The sequence below is a fragment of the Numida meleagris genome, chromosome 12 (assembly GCF_002078875.1).
Source record: "Numida meleagris isolate 19003 breed g44 Domestic line chromosome 12, NumMel1.0, whole genome shotgun sequence".
In the NCBI taxonomy this organism is placed as follows: Eukaryota; Metazoa; Chordata; class Aves; order Galliformes; family Numididae; genus Numida; species Numida meleagris.
Window position 1 is genome coordinate 11,224,549 of NC_034420.1, and position 22,067 is coordinate 11,246,615.

Consider the following 22,067-nt stretch of genomic DNA (forward strand, 5'->3'; position numbering starts at 1 on the left):
TTTAAATTTGAAGTTAGTATCCTGACTTGAAGCTCCATACATGAAGCTTGTATGTTGCTTTTGCTCCCAGACGGAAGTCATCACTGGAAGGAAATAGACTGGACCTGTGTCAGAGGCTGTCTGCACAGGGGAGAGCTGCAGCAGCAGAAGTGCTTCACATTTTGCTGCTCTCTAACACCACCCATTTGTTCGTGGTCCCTTTTCAACTGAAAAGGTTTGACCATTTTTCATAAGGCCCAAGAGCAAGCAGTGCAAGAAAAAGACCTTTCAAATCAAACAGTGGCTGAATAGATGCTACTGCAAACGCTTTTACCCCCACATTGCTACTGGCCACCGTTACAGCTCGTGAGACAAAGCACAATTCAGGATTTCAAAGGAAGCCGATACTCAGCGAGAGAGTTCTCACGGGTGACATTACTTAATCTGCAGTTCTATCTTCTGGGGAGAAAAAGGAAGCTTCAAATATCAACCATTTTTGTAAACACAGGACTTAAAAGCCCGAGAGAGAAAGTTCTGGGTAAGTGCCAGAAGTGAGGCGCTCCTGCCTTACCATCACAGCCACCCCCACGCCCTGCCAAAGCCGGGGAATAGCTCTTTCAAGGCAACAGCAGCTGGAGACTGAGAACACAGACCTCAATAAGCGCGGTGTGAGAAGGGCAGCGCAGCTCAGTGGCACCAAGCAGCAGCTCCATCCTTTCCGTGCCAGGCTCCGTGGCTCCATTACAACAGAAACACGTTACCTCTTCCAAAACACATGCCCACCACGCGCCCAACACGCACAAGCAGCATCCAATCAGTTTGTTATCCCCCACCATTGCCCTTCTCTCATCATCCTAGAGCTCAGACTGCTGAGAGCCAACGCCAACAGGGAGGTCCTGCTGCTGCAGATACACTGCGCGCAAAGTCAGTGCGCAAGGGGGGTTCCAGGAATGGAGAGACAGAAGAAATCACACATTTCATCCTGCAAGGATCAACAGAGCAGCAGACAAACTGCATGAAATGGTTTTTTAAAGAAGAGGGGAAGAAATGAGGCTTCTTGCTGTTTTCTAGCAGGAAAGGAAAGGAGGAGGATTCTCTTCTACTAGTTTTGAGACCAGGCACGCAGCTTTCCTAAGCGAGGCCTTGACAAGCCTACAGACAATAATTTAAAGCTTTGAGCAAAATCTGCATTCCACAGGCAGAGCCAAAAGCTTGCCTAGAGATTTCACCTGATGCTCTAATTGCACTGCTTCTTCAAAGCTGGCCTGTAAACAGCAAGAGCAATGACTGACAGATGCAATAAAAGTTTCTGACTAGCTTTTGGGGGGAACAAGCCACTGATTTGTATTTGGATGCTATGTGGAAGTGTTCTAAGATTCGTGGAGAATAAACAGCCTTTTGCTCAGCTGCCAGCACACCAGCCTGAGCGCTCGACGAGGTGACTTCAGAAAGAAACAAAAACTCACTGTGTTTCTACCTACCACATCTTGCACTAATAATCCCCCTCTTCTGATACAGAGGAAGCCAGTGCCAGAGAACAACGATGAATTCACAAGGGCAAAGGCCCACAGCTGCCAATTTGCTTTCAAACCCTTCTTGCATTTATTAAGTAACTTCAAAGGAGAGCAGCGTCCAATGCCATGCATAGAACTCCACCAGCCAGGCTGTCGTCATGCAGCACAAGCCTGGACACTTGCAGCACTCAACAACTTTCAGTTTTGAAGCTCTGCATTCATCACACGATACTTCCAGAGGTACTGGTCTCAAATCAGTGATGTCTCACATATTAGTGTGTATCAGCCGGGCTAAGAGGGTTCAAGGTGCCTCGGGATGTTAATCAAGGAAATGGGAAGATGGTTCATTTCACAGTCCACAAACACAGAATGGTTTAGGTTGGAGGAGACCTTAAAGACTGTGTAATTCCAACCCCCAACCATGGGCAGGGTTGCCAATCACCAGATCAGGCCTCCATCCCACCTGGTCTTGAACACCTCCAGGGATGGGGCATCCACAGCTTCCTTGGGCAACCTGCCACACACCATTTTTCTCACTGGAAAGGAGACTCTAAAACTTGCTTGGACAAAAGCGTTGTCTGTGTCAGTCTGTCCAGAAGTTTCCACCATGCTCTCATGCCTCAGAGAACCAGGCACCAACCTTTAAAGCTCAGAGACCACCCTTCTGCTCAGCACTGCTCCGAAATTGAGCCATCGATTGCAAGGTGCCGCTGCTTTATCCAGGATCACAAAAGCTTTAGTTACCAAATAAAACGTTATCTATGAACCAACACAAATAGCCTTTCAGCTGTGGCAAGAAAGCAGGCACAGGGCAATTCTCTTCTTTATTCACACATCCCAGTTTGACTACCATGATTTCAACCACTTTACCTTTCCTGCTTTTCTCTGCAATGCATACCATATCATTACCCCTGAGAGGCCACTTTACACTTTGCTCTCTTGCCTCCCTGATCTTGCTTTGTTGTATAGAGTTTTATGAAAAATAATACATAAGTGGCTGCATATCCTGCTGTGAAGTTGCTTAAAACATCACTCAGTTTTTTCCGGAAAAATTTCATGCCACTGAAACAACAAAAAAAATAGTCAGTCATTACATCTCAAACTTGACAGATTTTTCTGCATGAAAACCATAAATTAAGTAAAAAATATTTATTTATTCAAATGCATGGGTTTGCTTACCACCCAAACATTTCTGACAGCTGCAGAGATGACAGTAACCTGCTCTGCATCGCCCTCATGGTTGTCTTGTTATTTCAGGAACCCCAAAGGTGCCTCCTGAAAAAAATCAAATCACTCTGTCCTAATTAGAAGCTTCTGAAGACCAACTTCAATTGGGATATGCACTTCCCACACATTAAATACTAATTCAAAAAGCAGGAAGCTCTTCTCTCCCCTCCACATGAGAGGTTGCAAACTTAAAAACAGCAGGTTTAAAACCCAAACGGAAAACTCTGCTGGTTAATAATGAAACACAGCAGCAGTGTTTGAGGCGTTAGAGTTCCTAAAGTAATAAATAAAAACCTGACTGCAGTAGGACCGGTTTTGAGGAGCTTGCTCACAGCCAGACTCACACAGAACAGGGCTTTGCCCTCTTAATACAAAAGTGGAGGTGACAAAAAACCTCTTCCTGGCACAGCTGCTGTTACAGGAAGGGGTATAACTTCATTAAAAGCATCCAATTCCCTTTCCAGGGCTGACCCTGCCTCCTCGACCAGGGATGAAAACCAGACAGCTGGTTAGCAATCAAGGCAGACACCTCCAGGACCAAGCTCACCCGAGTTGCTATACTAATATTAATTGGCCTTATTCAGGTTTTCTGCAGAAAACTCTCAGTACTTGAAAATACCACACAGCCCTAGTCATCCAAATTATGTGAGTGCCACCCTTGGACAAGCAGAACTATATGGAGGGGAGATGAGCCCAATAGAGCTTATTACTCTCACAGGGATCAGATCATTTATTACAGATGTAAGATAGTCCAACTGCTGCTAGCTAAGGCAGCACCTACCAGCAGCTGATAGATAAGTACAAGGACCATTAACATCTTTATTTCCAAATGCACTTAGTCTTACATTTGCCATGAAAATGTAGTTTCAGCATATACTTTCCTATGAAAATAGAAGGAGGCCGTCTGTAATGGGCTAAGAATTAGATCTATCCCCAGCTGAGCCTGTAAGTTACTGACACAACATTTGCACAGCAGACATGCAGTGACTCAAGGCAAATAAGCGGAAATAATTCTGCCTATGCGCTATCAAAACCCAAAAAGTAGGGACTCTCTAGCAGCATGCATTATTTAGGCAGGAAAAAGGGCCCTTCCCCATAAATCACAAAAGTGCACATTTTCCTAGAAAAACACTCAAACTCCCAATTTTCACCTACTTGTCACTAAATCTCATAATGAAGATACTGGTCCATCTCACAAGGACAGTTCATTCAGTTAGTTAACCCTCCATACAAATGCATAATAAAGCAAATCTAACAAGCACTGTATTTTAATTAAAGATAATCTATTAGTAACAAAGCATAAGATCTCACTAAATCAATTTGTGTTGCTTCTAGCAGCGTGCAGCTTTAAGAATGTACTATATCACCCTGTGATGCTTTCTGACACGGTGTAAATCAGCATAATTCTACTGAAGTCCTACTGATTTACACCAACAGATTTTGTGGCTTGGTGATCTAGTCCTTTAATTTCAAGCTTTCAAAGTGAGACATGAATACATATTTTGCCTGCACTACAGTACATATACACGTAGGAAATACAATTCCTTCTTTCCTGCAGCTAACATCCACAACATCAATTCTGTATGCAATTAGAAGGCAAAAAATACTGCAACCCTGACCATACAAAAAGGGTAACGTTCAGTGAAAACAGAACAATCTGAGCTTTGTACGCTGCGCTGATATCACATTTTCTATAATACTGCACTCCAATTTCTCATCTACGTTTCAAATAGGATGCCAAATACTAGTGAGCCCAGACTAAAGCTAGACATCTTACACTCCCAGAGCTGCCTGGATTCACAGTTTGAAGGCTACAGGATGATTCAGTCACCACCTATAGTCACATACAAACGGACACCGAATTTAACTGCCAAGCTGACAAAATAAGAACTAGTGTTTGGGAAGTGAAGTGACACAAACTCAGCGTTCCGATACGATGCAAACCTCTTAATTGGGCAAGTTATTAAAGACAGGTGTTATTAGAGCACATGATAAACTTTTCCTATTTGGTACCTTTAGAACCAGATCAGACAACATTACCAGCCTATGTCTGATCCCATCCCTGTAGCACATCCAAAGCCTATGCAGAGCAGGCAGGTCAGCGGGCTGTGCTGGGACCACGCAGGCAGACAGCCTGGAGGCCAGGCTCGTCATTAACCACCTATGCATCTAGAGTAAAAAAATAACAATAATAATGATTTGTCTGAATTTATTGAGTGCTAAGTCATTTGTATGCTCTCAGATTTGCCACAAAGTGCACCTGTTATCATCTGGACACATTTCACTCAGTTAATTTCCTGCTTTTCCTAAGCAAAGGGTTTGGGAGGCACCTTGGTCTCTGCACTTTCCTGCCTCAGGCAGGCCACATAAACTCAAATTAACAACTGTAATGCAGAAAGCATGCACCTCTGCTGTGAACCAAAATGGGCTTTATTCAACTCAGTAGAGCATTTCATTCAAAGAAGGGAGCAAGACAGAAGAGTGTACCGTAACAGGAACCAAGCTTCCATGGCCTTGACTCCTATGCAAGGAACATGTAAGCAGTGAGCCATCCCACAACCTATCCTCTGCTTTTAAGAACAGACCATAGAAAATGCAAAAACAGGACAAAAGGTGATGGCTTTATATTGCACCGGGGGAGGTTCAGGTTGGATATTAGGAAAAATTTCTTCTCAGAAAGAGCAATGATACATTGGCACAGGCTGCCCAGGGAGGTGGTAGAGTCACCGTCCCTGGGAGTATTCAAGAACTGTGGGGATGTGGCACTGAGGGACGTGGTCAGTGGGCATGGTGGGGGTGGGCTGGAGCTGGACTTGGGGATCTCAGTGGACTTTTCCATCCTTGATGATAATATGATTCTTAAGGAAGCATTACAGAAAAAAAGTAATAATCCATGCTGACAAACAAGGGAACTACTCTATGGAAAAAGTTCTATTAGTTACACTCCGGTTCACGTCTTGAATGCTGAAGGCTTACAGAAGAAACCTGCTTCTATGCACACTGCACAGCAGGCTGGAAGGGCTTTGGATTCATTTAGTTTTATGCCAACTGTTGTGGAAACTTCTAGCAGCATATTAGCAGCTCCAGGGAAAGTTATTTTGACACATTTGTGCATATGGCATATAACACAAAAACGCTTCAGGAATGACTTCGGCACACAGAAATAAGCTCAACACCAAATTCCAAGGAACCGTTCCTTTGCCTTTAAAAGACAAGGGAATTACTGTCATTGAGAGCTATTTCCAACAGGCTGGGCTGCCTTGAGTATAGCAGCTTTCAACCTCCTTTGAATTACCTTGTTACACTAATTGGCATTAACACCACAAGCTGCCAAAATAAAGGCACGCTGAGATGAGCCAAAGGTGCAGCCTAGATGCGTCTCTTTCAATGTTCACCAAGCAATTGTGCGTGCTTCAAGCTGACATGGCTGCTGTGTAGCTGCATTGATCCTGCATCACCTGTGTCAGGAGGGAGGTGTCAGGGTGACATCCTCATCTGGACTGAATTACAGGATACCAGCACCATGCAACAGAGGCTGTGGAGCTGTACCACAAGGAGGATCTCATTTCTCCATTATAATGGAGAAATAACAACAATCCCAAAAGTAAGACAAAATGTCACATCAAGGTCCCTCCTTGACCCTGATGGAGAATGCCTCCAACTATTCCAGCTGAATGACTGTTGTTTATTCTGAGAGATACAGCTCTAAAAGACCATCAGTGCTCACTTTTGAAACTCTGCCATTTTAATTACCATGTCCAGGCGCTCTCCATCACCTATGTTATGCACTATCAATGCTGACCCCATAAAAGGAAAGTACTGTCACATTCTGTAATACAGGAAGTTTTTTTTTTTTTAAAAAGGAGAAAACAATTACTGATCATCTAACTACCTTTGTGTGCACAGCTACCTATCAGAGGAATGATTATCCTAAAACAGAAGAATTGCTATAGAATTCCAATTCCAATACGTTTAGTGTGAGAATCCATTTAGGTACTTACTAATTACTACTTTATTTTTACCAAAAAAACTTCTCAAAGCACTGTTCTCCATAAAGCAGCTAAGAAAAAGAGTAAAACATGGAACAGCTAAATTTGATCAACATGGTTTGACAAGGCTTCTTCCTAAATCATTCTTAATATGCTGAGATCTGAATACATGTTGACGCTTCAAGACACAGTTGCGTGAGAGTTGTCACATACGGAAGAAAACTGCTTGTATACGTACTCTCACATATGCATTCCTTTAATATGTCCAAGCAGATCATGCCACAAACCACTCCTCATTCCCTGACTTTGAGTTTGGGTGTTTCTTTTCGTTTGGTTGGGAGCAGGGGTCAACTTCTAACCATCTCAAAGACATCACCAAGCATTAGCTAAATAGAATTACTGGCTTTAAATAGACAAGGAAACATTTCCCTCATTAAAATACACAAATCAGAGGCATAAAAAAGTCTCAGGACAGATAATGTCATTTAGAGAAAACATGTGCCACGATACCCATGTTCTCCACCATTAGTCCTTAAGGGGACAAGATGTTAATACAGCCATGAACGTGCACTAGAAATCATTAACACAGGTGCACAGGTGAGCAGTTCGGTAAGTTGATGTATCAGGTACACAGAGCTCAACCAACCCACTACTGAAGGCAACAGCATTTACATTTATGCTCAGAAAGGACAGTAGCTAACGTGTGTGTATTTGGGGTTGGAGACAAGAATACAGAAACAATAAGCTCAACTGCTCTTCAAAGGTCCTAAACAGCTTAGTGGGTTAACTTTCCATCATCATATGCGTGCACATCTCTGATGGAGTGCTGAAGAGTACCAGTCCTTTCTTTACAGGCAAGCCAGAGAATTCGCGCAAATGTTGGTAGATCAGCTTAGAAACAGGAAGACACGTATCCTGTGAAACACTAAATTGAGCATAAATATTGCAATAAAAAAAATCTTACTTGAAAAAATATAAGGTCACAAAAGTCCTCTTGAAAAGAAAAAAACTACAGCTTAGAATAAGCTGATAGGCAATTTAGGGCTACAAAAGGGAGGGAGAGAGCTCTGCTTATGCTCAGATCCTTGGAATTACCTTGTTCAAACAAAAGGCTTTCCTCTGGTTGGTGAATCTTCAGGAATCCAAGCGACTTCCCATCTTCACAACTGAAGCTGTAAATATTGAGCTTCTCTTCTTAACAAAGGTTTCCATAAAGAGTGGCCAGTTTCCTATTTCCCTGGCATCCTCTCACCACCTCGTCTTCCTGCACATCAGCATGCTCTTCTCCTCCACTATGTGCCAAGCACAGCTGAATACAGCTTAGGGACTGCACGAAGAAGAGCGGATAAACCCCAAATCTGCAGCACAACAGGGAATGAGAGCTCTATAAACCTGAGTGATGGAAGGGAATGAGGTCAAACGAAAAGGAAAACTGAAGGAATGAAGGCACCTGAAGTTAATTACAGAGACTGATATCCCTAACTCTGAGCACTCAGCCAAACGGTTTAGAAATTTAGGAAGTTCTGACTGCACATTGCCAAATGCAGGCAAAAATCATCTTACTTCTGCTGAAGTAATTCAGTATGGCACCTCAAGGTTTTATTAAACTCATTTCTCTGCTCCTCTCAAAGAAAGACTTTCATAAAACGCAGGTCAGAACTAAAGCTGCAAAATTAGTAGGAAAGTACTGCACTACTTCCAAGCTGCAGGTCCTCACAAGTAAAACCAGTTCTTGTACCAGGTCAGTCAATGCAACACAACAGGAAGAAGCCAACACCATGAATCTGAAAAAGGATTTACATGTGAATGTAAATGACCACAGATGGCACTAGACATTAAGGCTGAAGAAAAGTTGCATGCAGAACCTGTTGATATGAATGCTGAGAAGATTTAGAAGCTGCGACCAAGAGTTTTCAGATTTCTTTCATCTATTTAAACATTCTTCTAAGGGGCAAGGCACTCCTTCCTGAATACTACAGGTCACAAGTCTTACCTCAGAGGATCCCTTTAAAAACAGGACAATAGAGTCCTATTAAGATTAAAACATCATTTATTCAAGCAATACTTTTAAATGACATCTTCCATTTGCTACAAATATCAGGAACCCTGGCATCTTGTTAGCCACTGAATCTTATTCTCCACAACTGTCAGAACTTGAATGTTGTAAAATCCCGTGCAGCATCCCTACCAAAAGGTTCACACTAAATGCTTGGATTTCTTTGAAGCTGAAGTGGTATCCAGCTGTGTCTGAAGTCCCATCACTTCCTCACCTAAGGAGATCAAGTACAGCCCAGCAGAAGCAGGAGAAAAAGTAATTTCCCTGAATTGGGGGGGAAAAAAGTGCAAGCTTCCTCCTTTGAAGGAAGTTTAACAACAAAGGAAAACAACAGTGTCTTAGGCTTCCTGATAAGCAGGCAGTACCACTGCTCTTCCACATAAATCCCTAGAATCCTCGTTATTTAATAAATGCATTAAAGTCTACTGATTTTTAGTGGCTATGAAGGGTCAAGTCAAAACAAAGCAAGAACATTTTGTAACGTGTAGGGCTATAACAGTGAAAAAATCTTAATGAGAGTAAGAAATGTCTGTGCAGGTTGAGGAGAAACGCCAGCCCATCAAGCCCACCTCTTGGTTGGATGGATGCACCCAAATTACCTCAAACAATACTCTCTGTGGCCCTATCCTAAATTTATACTTGCATACCCATGAGAAAATTTTAATTTCAAAACTTCACAAATTACTAGAGCTTATTTAAAGGCCAGAAGGGGCTTCTCTATGTCTGAACCTTTCTTTTCTTTTGGTTCAAAGCTTGCTTTCTGAGGTATGTTTTGCGATAAGACTCTGACTTACCAAGGAGGTAAATGGTGGGTGTTGCCACGTGGCAATCAACATCACCGTGTGAACATTTGAAAGCATTTCCTTCAGAGCTGTTTGCCCCAGGAAGAGAGTGCTCAGGAGTGTTTACTGGCAGAAGATCTGGTCTGTGACCAAGTAGCGCCAGCTTGGTATGGGAGACTGGGGAATGATACCATCGTATCCTGTGAAAAACAGGATGCAGGTGGGCACCTCCCTGCTCCCTCTTATCTGCTGGCAAGGCCCGGAAGATGGGAACAAAGGAGTTTCTGCTGAGATCCCAAAGCCAGAAGCTGCCACTCCAGAGAGAGCTGACTCAACCACTTTGGATTTGAACTGTCACTCCAAAGAGAGCTGACTCAACCAATTTGGACTTATTTATAAGTTCATACTGCTGTTGGAGGTCATTATCAACCAAAGCGGTCGTCAACCAAACAACAAGCCCTGATGACCCATCACCCAGGAAGACCAACGTCTGCGCTACAAACAATGCTGGACCCCTGGTGGTGACTATCTCTCTTGCTTTCTACAAAGACTCCTTGCTTTTTTTTTTTTTAAATCTCTTTTCTATCGCCCACCTTCCCTTCCCCATCTCCCTAAGCTACTAGGATTTGTAATAAACTGGTCGGGCTAACATTTGACCCATTGTGTCTTAATCTCGCCGTCAGGTATACATATATTAAAAGAACCCCTTCTCCCTCCTGTAAATCGGAGCAAGACACTCTAATCTTTCAGTATGACCTCCCATTCAATACAGACTAAAGGGAAGCATGAAATAGCTCCACCAGCCACTTCACAGTGGAGGGGAGGAATGAGAACTGAGACTTTCACACACTTGAGCACACCAAGTCAAAAAAGCCACACAACAGCTAGCAGCAAACATATCTTTCACTTCAAATGTTGTGACTTAAAATCTTTCATGCAAGGTAATTCTCAATAGTCACATTTTCTTCCTCAAAATTTCTCATCCCACTGCATTCAAGATTATCCAAAATGAAATACAACGCTGTGATTAGAGGCATGCTTAATTACCGTTCAGCAATAAAAGTTTATGAACCAACATTTTATTCTAGCCCATGCATTGTCTTATTTTTATATATTCATAAATATGCAAAGCCATTAAGATGATTATTAATTGCAGCAGAATACAATTAGAAAGCTTTCAGCAAACGCAGCCGTTGACACTGTAGTATCTATTCACTATTTTGCCTGTGTCTGTCTGCAATTATTTAGCTTTCGGAAGATCTCTGTTATCATGATATAATGAACGCTCCACATAAATAGTTTTGCTGCCTAAAAGATCTATTACTAAATTAAGTTTGTAGTTGTAGCATTTTAAAGAACCTTCACAAACCTGATTACTCGCACAGCCGTACAGCCTCACTCTCTTGTTCACGCTACTGTCTAGCTGCACAATCAACATATTTCTGGGGCTCAAAGTTATTACCTTTCCCTCCCTCGCACCATTTCTCTTTAATCTTCTCATAGAGTTTCTACAGTACTGATAGCTAACTCCCAAAGCAACCTATCCCAAAAGATTCCTCTCCAACACTGCCCCAGCACACACTCCCCATGAAAATGGGGATGTTGGGCCTCCATTAAGGGAAAGGCATTTATAACATTATGGAAAGTGCACAGATAATTCCAAAAACTGGAATGAGAAATCTGCCTTTTCAGGAGGCAGTACTCAAGGGCAGAAAACTCCTTCCAAAGGACAGCAGCCTGACCTCTATGTTTACCACACCAACCTCACAAGCAGCCACTTAAAAGATGGTTTACGCATCTCGCTTTGATAGGTGGTGGCAGCCTTCATAATGATCAGGACGTTGTTACAGCCTGCAAGAAACAACATTAACTCGGTGCCTTTTAGCCTAAGTGGTAGGTTTTTACTTTCAAAACGATTGCTTGCTTTTGATTCCATGCCCTTGAAACACTTCAGGCTAATCTAACCTTGCTCCCACATTGTGCTCCTCCGTACCACACGTTACTGCAGCTATCAGTGCCCACCTTGCCCTTCAACGCCTGCAACAAGAACCGCAATGCTCATTTAGAACCATTTTGTTCGATTCTATTGTTTTTCTGTGTGTTCAATTTGCTAACGTAGAGGCAGCACAAGCTGATGAAGAAAGCAAAGCTCCCTCCAAACAATGGCTTTCAGGGAAGAATTAGTAATGGCACAGCAGAGTGGAGAAGCACATAGCACCCTCCCAAAGGCAGCAGGAACCGATCCTTCATTACACCAGCATGCCCTTCCCAACCCCAGTCCACTTATAAAGAAAAGCACTTCTAAACACAGCAAAAATGCCAAGCACAAAACCTAGAAAAGGCCCCAGACGCCGGCATGGGATTTTGTGACTCCTCACCACACAGAGGTGATTGCTCCCAGGAGGCAAATGTAAGAAACACAGTTTGCAGCCATGCATCAAAGCAGCAGTGCTCATGCCACCAGCACATGCTTCTCAGCCACAGCCACCGGGCAGGAGACGTGACACGCTGCAGGCACTCGGAGAAATCTCCTCAAGGGTCTGCTGGGATTTGGCATGGGTTTAGGAGTTTCTATTTTGATAGCAGAAAAGCAAACTGAAGGCACATCTGGGCGATGGTGAGCACCAGACTTCAAAGCTTTACCTTAGGGACAGCTCTGCTCACTCTCTGCGCAGCAGTAGCGTGCTCATGGGAATGCTCAGCAGTGCGGTCAGTCACTCTGGTCTGAGAAGTAGTTTTGCTTTTCCTTGATGCTCAAAGATATCATCCAGATGCTTCTATCACACGATCTGCTATTGCATCTGAGGCCATGCTTTAAATTTTGCAACATACAAAGATATCGAAAAACTACCGCATCCTACAGTTACCAGGTTGCTTTTACTTATTAATGCTCCCCACATTATTAAACAGATTAACAAAGAAGAGAGAGAAATTAATAGTCCTATGCACTTTCCCGAAAGGATTACTTACTCATTTGTCTCTGGTTTAGGACAAATACCAGAAATGAGGGGAAAAGCACTCATCATCATCATCACATGCCTGAGCTTCAAAGCTAAAGGCATAGAGCACATAGGAGGTAAAAACAACCCCCACCCCTACGCAACAAGAGCACGGGTAGCAATGAACCAAGTCCCCAGCCTGGCCAGTAAAAGTCTGCAAAGGCTCATCTGGTAGCACTGCTGGGCACACCTGAGCTGCTTAGCAGCTACAGCATCTGTCCTGTGAGACTTTGGCCTTGCCCTCTGCTGCAAGCACATACAGCAGTGGGGGTAAAATAAATACAAAAAACTCAGTACAAATCTGAAATCTATTCTAGGAAGGAAGAAAAAAAAAATTGAGAAGACAAATCCTGTTGCCAGCCACGCTGCATAACCTATTTCCAGAAGGTATTTAGGTGCTATGGAAAAGGAGGGGGTACAGATGATGGAAAGGCACCGATGCTCCACTCCCATCTGTGCGAGGCCGGGAGAAGCACCGGAGTTGACACCAGCACCGCACGCTCACCACCTGACTTCGGTCTCCTTACCCACTGATTTACAGCAGGCACACAGCAAGGGTGCAGCATCCATCACATCAGCACGCATCCATCACGTTCTCACCTCGCGACGCGAGGACAGCCCCAGCGCGGCGCTGCCGAGACGCTAAGAGCTGCTGCACACGTTGCCGTCCACCAGCGCACGGCTCGCGTCCACCAGGGCTCAGATCCCATTTGTTTTCCAGCCATTACCATAGCAGGCTGGATTGGAGCCAGCCAAAAATGCTGGAGATGAGTAAAAGGAGCGATTAGCTAACAGGAGGCAAGCACGCTGGCGGACACCATTCTGACTGCAAGAGTTATTTTTTGCTCTTAAGAGCAAGATACCAAATTTACATCCCAATTTTATTTATAGCTTCCGGATTCATCCTGCAGTTAGCTACAAAACTGACAAGTACGTTTTAATGACAGTCAACATTTAAATAAAAATTATAAGCTTGGCATCAAACTCCTAACTGCTTTGGGAAATAAGGATCTATTTGATTTGGAGGCTAATATTTCTAAAATCTTTCATGTTGGCGTATCAGAATTTAACACGTTAAGAAAGAATTAAGGGAAAATGGCATGTTTTAATTAAATCCTAGTTATATAATTTTTGCTGAATCAATCTGGAAGAATCAGAAAGATTAAAGCTGAAATCCACTAGTAAGATGGCAAGTGAATATGACCACGATTTCTGCAATTTTTGCCGATGAAACTTTAAGAAATCTGCAAGATTAAAACTAAGACCCACTTATAGGATGGCAAGTGAATACAAACTTATTAATTTCAGATCACGGGCTTCAATGTAAAAATAATCAATGAGAAATAACATTAAATTTGCTTTTCACGTTCATCAGATTATTTTGTAAAGACGCCAATAAAATTAAAGCTCTCCTGATACTACATGAGACAAATATAATATCTTCTAGATTACAAAAGCTGCATTCCAATTCAAAACCCAGAATAAAACTTACATTGCAAATCAACAAAGTATTATTAAATTAGACCCAACCATGGAACAGGAGGCTGTGCTCTGTACACTTGCTCTTCTACATCTCGGCAGGGCTGGATGCTTCTGGGAAATTAGCCAGGTTGATTACCGTTATAAGAAATCTTTCCTTTGGCTCTCCAACCCGCTGATGTCAGTCTCTTCCAGTTTTGAAAGAACTCTCATTAGGTTACAAATAAAACCACAAGTTGAAGGATTACAGCAAAGTAAGAGTACAATAAGGGAGGGAAACAAAGCTCCTACTGCTCTAGTCAGGCTCCAAACGAATGTTGCCATGGGGTAATCAAGTATCTCAGAAGATGAGGACTAAAAATAGGTTGGGTACCTTTCTTCAGGCTCTTCAACACAGGACGGAAGGGGACCACTGAGGCATCAAGTTCAGCTTCTCCTCCTGACACCAACCACAGCCACATCCCCCCCCCCAAAATCCCACCCAACTTCTGCTTCCCCTCTGTGCTGGTGCAGAGCAGAAGCCCAAACAGCACAGCTGCAGGGAGCCTCAAGCACTGCCGATCTCCAAAGGATCTTACACCAAACAGCTAAGATAAGGAGCATCATTCTGACCTTCTTGGCAAAGAAAAGCAGCTTCATCAGGCCCCAAACCTGCAGCCAGATGCCCAGCAGTGGAGCCTGAAGACCACAGCAGAGCCCAAGCAACGTTCCCAGCACACAGGGGCAGCTCTGCTGGATGCTGGCTGCAGAGACCACTTGCACTGAGCGCATATTCTGCAGTTTATAAAGCACCCGATACCTCCTTCACTCCCTGCCCTCCATCCCCAAATTGGGGATTTTATTTTTCTGCGATTCTAATAGCACTGAATTAGACACAGGTTCTGGCTGGCAGCCTCAACTGACCTTTTTAAGGGCCTGAAATAGCTTTAAGCTCAACGTGCCTGGCAGAGGAAGGCCGGCACGCTCCTTTCACGCGGCCAAGCAGGGTTCAGCCCCAGCGCCACTCCCCCACAGACCAGATAAGATGAAAAGGGCAAGTCTCTTAAAATGTGGCTCTGACTTTGAAATTCAGATGACAAGGCTTCTGGACATATGGTATTTGACAGCCCCGTAACACAGCAGCTCCGGTCACCGCTTGAAAAATTAATCAAAGTTTCCATAAAGGCTCTTCCAATTCCGCCTTAATAACTTTGCTGAAGGGGTCCGTGGGTGCCAGCAACCAGACCCCTTACAGCACACACACGGATTGAAGCAGACACAGCAGCTCCTCCTGCAGCCTGAAGCTACCAAAATGAGTTTCCCCCTCCAGTTATTTTTTTTTTTGTTAAGTGCATAATTCAATACAGCACATCAAAGCCAGCCGCACAGCGAGCAGCACTCCTTGTACAGATAAATGCTTACACAGGGCAATTAGTTACCAAAAGGTCAAGACCTCAGATAAATAACACAATGGGGCTGGTCAACGTTTTAAGAAGTTGGGAAGAGGGAGGTTTGGTAATTTCATGATTAAACTATTATTACCCAAGTTAAATTTATACATCCTGCAAATACGTTGCCCCTTGAACTGGAGACAAGTCATGATGCAAGCTGTCATATACAATCCTAGGGGGTAAAGAATGGAGCCCAGAGATTGGTGGGGCAGCTGCACAGACAGCAGTCACCATAGCAGGGGCTGCTCCCAGCACCCTCCTCCCCACAGTTCTGATTACAGCAGTGACACTCAGATACATGGAGAATTAACACAGCTATTTCACAGAGCAAGGCATCCCGGAGCTGAGCCAGAACACTCTGCAATCAAGCAGGATGTTTGTTTAGCTCGTCCTGGCCCGATGCTTGGCTTTTATAGGGCAATCTTCCACTCTACTCACCCAAATTAAGAGCTGGGGAAGCCCTGAGGCTAACTTACAAGGAAACCACTTAAAAACCATCACACACCACTACCAGAACAAATTTAATTCAATTTCAGGAAGAGATGAAAAGGTGCAAATGTAACAAGAACTCACTGCTTCATGCCAGCCTGTGAAACACCCAGCTGAGTCAGGAAAAGGGGACGGCACCGTTGTGTAGGGTACTTAGAGTAATGAAAAAAAACCATCACTTCCAGCATCACCTTCTCTTGGCTTTCATGTGCTGCGTTTCTTAATCACCTTTGTATCATCTTATTTCCTCATTTTAGAGCACAATCCGTGGTTCTTTCATATCTTACAGCAATGCCACGTGCAGATTGACTTTGGCATGCCCACATGAATACAAGAACACCCACGGGCTCCATCCAGTCATGGCCTCACTTCAGCTGTTACCAAGTACCATCCCTCTAATTCAAATGCAAAATCCTCCTTTATAACTCATCTGAGCATATACTCAACTTTCAATAGTGCAAATCTCCCCGTTTTATGGAATTCATTGTGTTTAAATGCAAGATCTTAAATTTCAGAGCTCTCTTAAGCACTGCATTGAATTTGACCACAGGTGCTTGCAAGGGCTTTAAACTTACTGTCCCCTAGAGACACTGTCTCCTCAGGACAGCTCTGTGGAGCTAAATGGAAGTCAGGATATTTTTGGTGGGTTTCTGGTTTTTGTTTTGGGGGCTGTCTCTGCTTTGGGGTTGTTTGGGGGTTGTGTGTTGTGGATTTTTTTGTTGTTGTCATTTTGGTTTTGTTTTTTTTTTTGCACGTGTTTTTTTCGTATTTTTTCTTTTTTGAAGTTCTGCAGTGCCTTCCATCCACAAGAATCCCCTTCACAGGAGTTCGGTTTACTTCCTAGCAGCAGAGGTTGGCCCTAAACAAGTAAGCAAATACACACATCTGGCACCTCATGTGCTTCCCATGATAATTAAGGTTATTACAGCAGTCATTAGTCAAGGCTCAAGGCAACACCGAACCTCGTCCTGCACAAACAAGCAGAACTGCCTTTATCCCAGACAACTCCCCATCTCACCATCTGCTGTTGTCCTGATTTATCTTCCTCAGACGAGTCAAAAAACGTTCCTGATGCCAGATCTGCTGCAGTACTGGGTATGACTTTGGTACTTAGCAGCTCCTCCAACTTATTTTCTTTAATTGGAAGTTTCAAATCCACAAAACAGATCTGAGTTTCGAGTGAGTTTTGCTTTGAGAAAGTTTGGAGGTGAGCAGGACCCATTTAAAGAACAGAGAGGAAAAAGCCTAGAGGGGACAGATGGAAAAATAAAAAGTAAAGATAGAGGCTATGAGAAAGGAGAAGCATGTGAAAGATGTAATTGAAGCCAGTCTCTCAGAAGAAGTAAAACCCATCCACCGAAAAAAAAAAAAAAAAGAGACAGCATAAGGGTAAAAACGAAGTGTGATAGTGCTGTCACTTTGGGGGCTCTGAGGGATAAGTAATGAAAAGTGCTGGATTAGAGATCACAGAAAACAGGGCTGGAATGGACCTCGTGAGGTCATCGAGTCCATCTCCATGCCCCAAGGCAGGAGCTGCTCTGCAGGTATCACTTGTGACAGATGTTTTTCTATCCCGTTCTTAAAGACCGACAACGGTGGGGATGCCGCAACCCCCACAGGAAATCTAATGCAGTATATCATCGTAGAAAGTTTCTGTTACTGAAGCAAATCTCACTTGCTGCAGTTTAAACCTGTTATCTCCGGCCTCATCCCCCATGGACCAGGAGGAGGGTGTCCTGCACAGCAGCGTATTGCCAAGAGAAAAACACAGCAATGTCCTCAGTGACCTGGCTTCAGCAATGCTGTAATTCTCATCCACCCTGTTCCCGTTTTTCTATTTTGTTTGCAATACTGAGTTTTTAAAAGGAACGCCAAGAGTAGAACCACAGTAACACAACAAAACTTTTGCTCATCTGTCCTGCCTGCAAATAGCCAAAATCCAGAAGACCACCCTCTGCTCTCCCTAAGGATGAGGTGAGAATGGCAGTTCTCTCCCATGACCACAGTGTCTGTGTTTCTGTGATGTTACAGCCACGGCACACAGCAGTTCTCTCTGAACTCTCCCCAGCAAACAATATTCAAACAAAGAGGGGGGAAAAAAGGCAGAAGAAAAGCAGCCACCCACCAGGATTTCAAGGGGCAGCTCTCTACGTAGTGACAGGAAAAAAAGCCAAGTGCTGCAGCCAATGAAAAGGTGCTTGCACGATGCAGATATGGCCAGGCAAATTATTACAGGTTGTATCATATAGGATCTCTTCTTTGACCTGTAATGTTACAGCACTAAGAATGGGTCAAGACAGCTTTTGACAGCAAAGCAGCAGGAACGGGGGGAAGAGACATATTCTCCTAATAAACATGAAATTATAAAGCAGTTCTCTAGGTATTTATATGAGACAGTTACAGCAACATCGTGGGAACCAAAGATGTGGGGGCCTCTTTATCTGTGGGTTTGGGTGGGTGCTTTCTTTGCACATTCAAACCCAAAGCTGTCACATCTTCAAGCTGTTCTTCCCAGATTTGTGGACAAACATCTTTTCTGCGACGAGATTGGCTTTACCACATCACTATGACAGCTAAGATATTTATGAAAAGGGCTAAATATCATGGAATTCATACCACTCGCGCAAGCACCACCAACAGCAGACTTCCTTGGACTCTGAGTCCCTAATACTCCTTTTTTCCTTACAAATCTAATGACTTACTCTGCTTCCTAATGCCAATTAGGCATCCAAGAAAAAGGAAGGAGGGGAGACATCAAAGCTGTCACACTTCTCTTATGCCTCCCAGCCAAAAGCTTGTCCCCTTTTCTGAGCCTTTTATAGTCTAGGCAGATCTCAACAACGTTACCAGCTGAGTGAGAGCTCTTGCCTAAGGAGCTGTCTGCCTAAACTCCTCAATTTATTAGAGCCTACCGACATCAGGGAGCAAACGGGTACAGTCAGCAAAGATGAGCTGAAGAAGAAAGAAAATAAAAACATCCATTATACACACAAGCCCTGACTGCAGAATTCAAAAATATGCAAAACAAAGCACCCTGATTAATCATTAATTTTACCACGTAGCCCTTAAAAGCTATATATTCACTTTAACAATCTGAAGGTCACAGCCAAGATGATACAGTCATTCAATCCCACAGCTTCAAAGCACACAGAACTGAATATTCCCCCTTCTGGACCAGTTCCCTCCTCTGATCTCTTTACACACATTGACTGAGCACAATTAGGAATACACATTTAGCCGGATCGAAATTAATGGACCTGCATAAGAAGTACCTGGCATTTGTCTTGCTGATAGAGCCAAATTCCTCAGTAAGGAGAAATTCCCATTCAAAGTAATGGGAATACAAAACACTTAAGACTCGGCTATTTGGGATAGATTTTTATAAGCAAGTTGCTTCTATTTCAGTACCAAAGCAAATGGTCAGACCTTCCCAGTAGTACCTCCACTGAAGTGCTCACCAGGTGCTAAGCTTTTGTGGATAACAGAAAGGTTTCAATGTGCTGGCATACCTGCCGTGTGTAAAGACTGATCCTGAATCTTTTGGAGAAGACAAAGCAGAAAAGCCCTAACTGCACACAAAGCCTGCATTCCCTGCTTCCAAGTGGAATTCTTTTCCTGACCCCAAAATTAGACTTGCCCTAGAGCTCAGTTGTAGCTTCCACTGTTTCCAGCTAAGAAAAGCAAATAATCTGCAATTGCCAAGAAGACATCTACAGGTGCTCGCATCCCACTCTACCTGAGAATTCAACTTTGATGTGCATGAAAACCAGACATTATTACAAACACTTAAAAATCACAGGACTCCCACTACGTTCGTAACGCTCTTTCCAGAGAAAACTCCCATTTCAGTCAATTGGGTCTTTTAATTAAAAACTAGTAATCTTTCAAAAATTAACAGAGAGCAACGCTAGATCGTCTGGATGTTACAAAATGAAACAAAAATAATGTTGCTGGGTTGTTTTTTTTCCCCTCTCTACTGGATGAGACATTAGGATGCCAGGGGCACAAGTAATGGAAATGTACTTTTATATCAATCTACTTTCTTTGCTTGGATTATTTTAAAATGACTCCACTACAGTGTACATTAACCCAGCTATCAACCCTCCTGTAGTCAGCTTTCTTTTTATAGTTTATTAGGAACACAACTACTGTGGAATCACCAAACAATAGCCTATATCACTGCACTCCCCCTATTCATTGTTTATTTAAAAAAAAAACACAACGCAGCAAGCTTGTACCAAAAATGAGACACAAACAAATGCTGGGAAGCATTTCTCCTTGCCACTGGATATTCAAACCTTCATGCTATGTACCCACATGCGATGGATGAGCCCCTCCAATTGCCTCAGCCAGATGTCATGCCACATAACACCACAGCACCTGCAGACTGGAGCTGTTTTCTTCCCCTTTCCTTAATTCACATCCTTTTTCTTTTTACATGTTTTTATCCAGAACCTGGAGTTCACATGGTGACTTGCTGACTTACAAAAGACTCTAGTCAGATAAGGAACACGTTCCAAATTTGCTGCAAAAACACCTATTACTTTTTCCTCCTTATTTTGCCAATTTGTCTCTGAACTATCAAACACATACCCTCAATAGTGACCAAACCTTCAGTCACAGTCGTCCTCATTAAATATCAGACTCCATTTTGGCACATTATAATAGATCAATAAAAAAGGATTCCTTTCCAAGAGGCTGATTTTGAGAACGCACAACATTAGTCACAACCAAGAGCTGGAAATCTGATCTCCCCTTCTTACATAAAGCTTATATGTTGTATTCAGCGTTTCTTTCTTAACTGTTCCACCCCACAGCACAGATAGCAGCATTCTACTTTACAAATGCACAGAGAAGGCTCAGCGTTTAGCAGTGGTAAGAAAATTGTTTAAGATCCCTGAGGGAAGGTGCTATGGAAGAGCATTCAGTATAGTTACAAGTCAATCCAGTCTGCTGGAGCTGAAAGAAAACAAAGATCTTTCATCAACCAGGATTTCTTTCTATATTTATATGTATTACATGCACGCACTCCTTAACACTTCAGGGAGTGAAATCTCTAAGGAGACAGTTGGCCTGAAAAGGACAAGGTCAGCATAAGGCAAGCTGTGCAAGGCACCCTCAAGTATATACTATATGGGAAACAACAGGTAAGGATGCTTGTCTTTCTGGGATTGGACAAAAAATATCAAAGCAATTCAATTTTAGTAGTGCATAGGCCTCTGCATTGCTACAAACACTGAACACACCAACATTACTCTTACCAACAGAAAAATGGGTGTTCCCTTCTTGCAGCATATGCTTAGATAAGCCGGTGGTAAGTTTGGAATTCAAAAGAACAAAAGCACCTCATGTAATACTTCCCTTAATAGAAAAAGAAAAGAGCCCATGCTGTGTAATTATATGAAGGTAAACAACTAGGAAGGCTCATTGTAAACTGTGTTGTATGCCAGGTGATTTGTCACGCTGACGAGCTTCCAATGGAGAGAGCCTGCACCATGTGCTCTCCCTTTTTACCTCGCATTTCTGCATAATGCAAATTGCAGAGAGAGAAGGCTCAGTTTCCCATTAAGTTACGCAGCATCGATCTTTTTTCCTCTGAAAGTTTGGTACTCTATGTGAAAACTCAGTAGTTACAGAAAATAAGGTAGAAGAACTAATTCAGACAAGCAAATTACATATCCACTCTTCTCTGACCTCCAGAACCTCAGAGAAATTGGGTGGATGGAAGAACGGCTGACAATGTTGCCAGCAGATCTCCCTGAACTCCTCAACCTCGGCAGAATTATAGGGGCAACTTTACACATGGATGAACTGGTCTTGAGTAATCTCTCTAATGCAGTAGACAAAAATAGGCTTTCCTCCAATACCAGAAAAGCACGTCCCACATGTATGCTTTGACTAATATTACTGAGGACAATCCAGCAACATTCCTGGAGGGACTCCAGTTGCATTGCAGGGGTCAGTTAAGTCTTGGGGAGAGACGGGTGGGTGAGGAGCCTCTCATACCATTTTCTCATCTGGTTTCTCTCAGATACAATCCTACAGAAACGTAGGCACATTTCTATGGGGTCCCAAAGAGTTGAGAAAAGAAAAGACCCGTTCATAGCCAAGGCACAGTTTAAA

The 22,067-nt window shown here is 43.2% G+C and overlaps 1 protein-coding gene across 9 annotated transcripts in view; it reads right to left on the bottom strand.

Annotated features, from left to right (window-relative positions):
- Window positions 1-22,067, bottom strand: part of SGCD (sarcoglycan delta) — a 410,388-nt gene that overhangs the window by 260,806 nt on the left and 127,515 nt on the right. Inside the window, exon 1 of one of the 9 annotated variants that reach the window (XM_021410217.1) lies at window positions 14,399-14,430. The exons of the other annotated variants lie outside the window; for them this stretch is intronic. The gene's annotated coding sequence lies outside the window, so the exon portion shown is untranslated. Of the gene's footprint in view, window positions 1-14,398; window positions 14,431-22,067 lie in introns of those variants that run through there. 9 annotated transcript variants of the gene reach the window in all.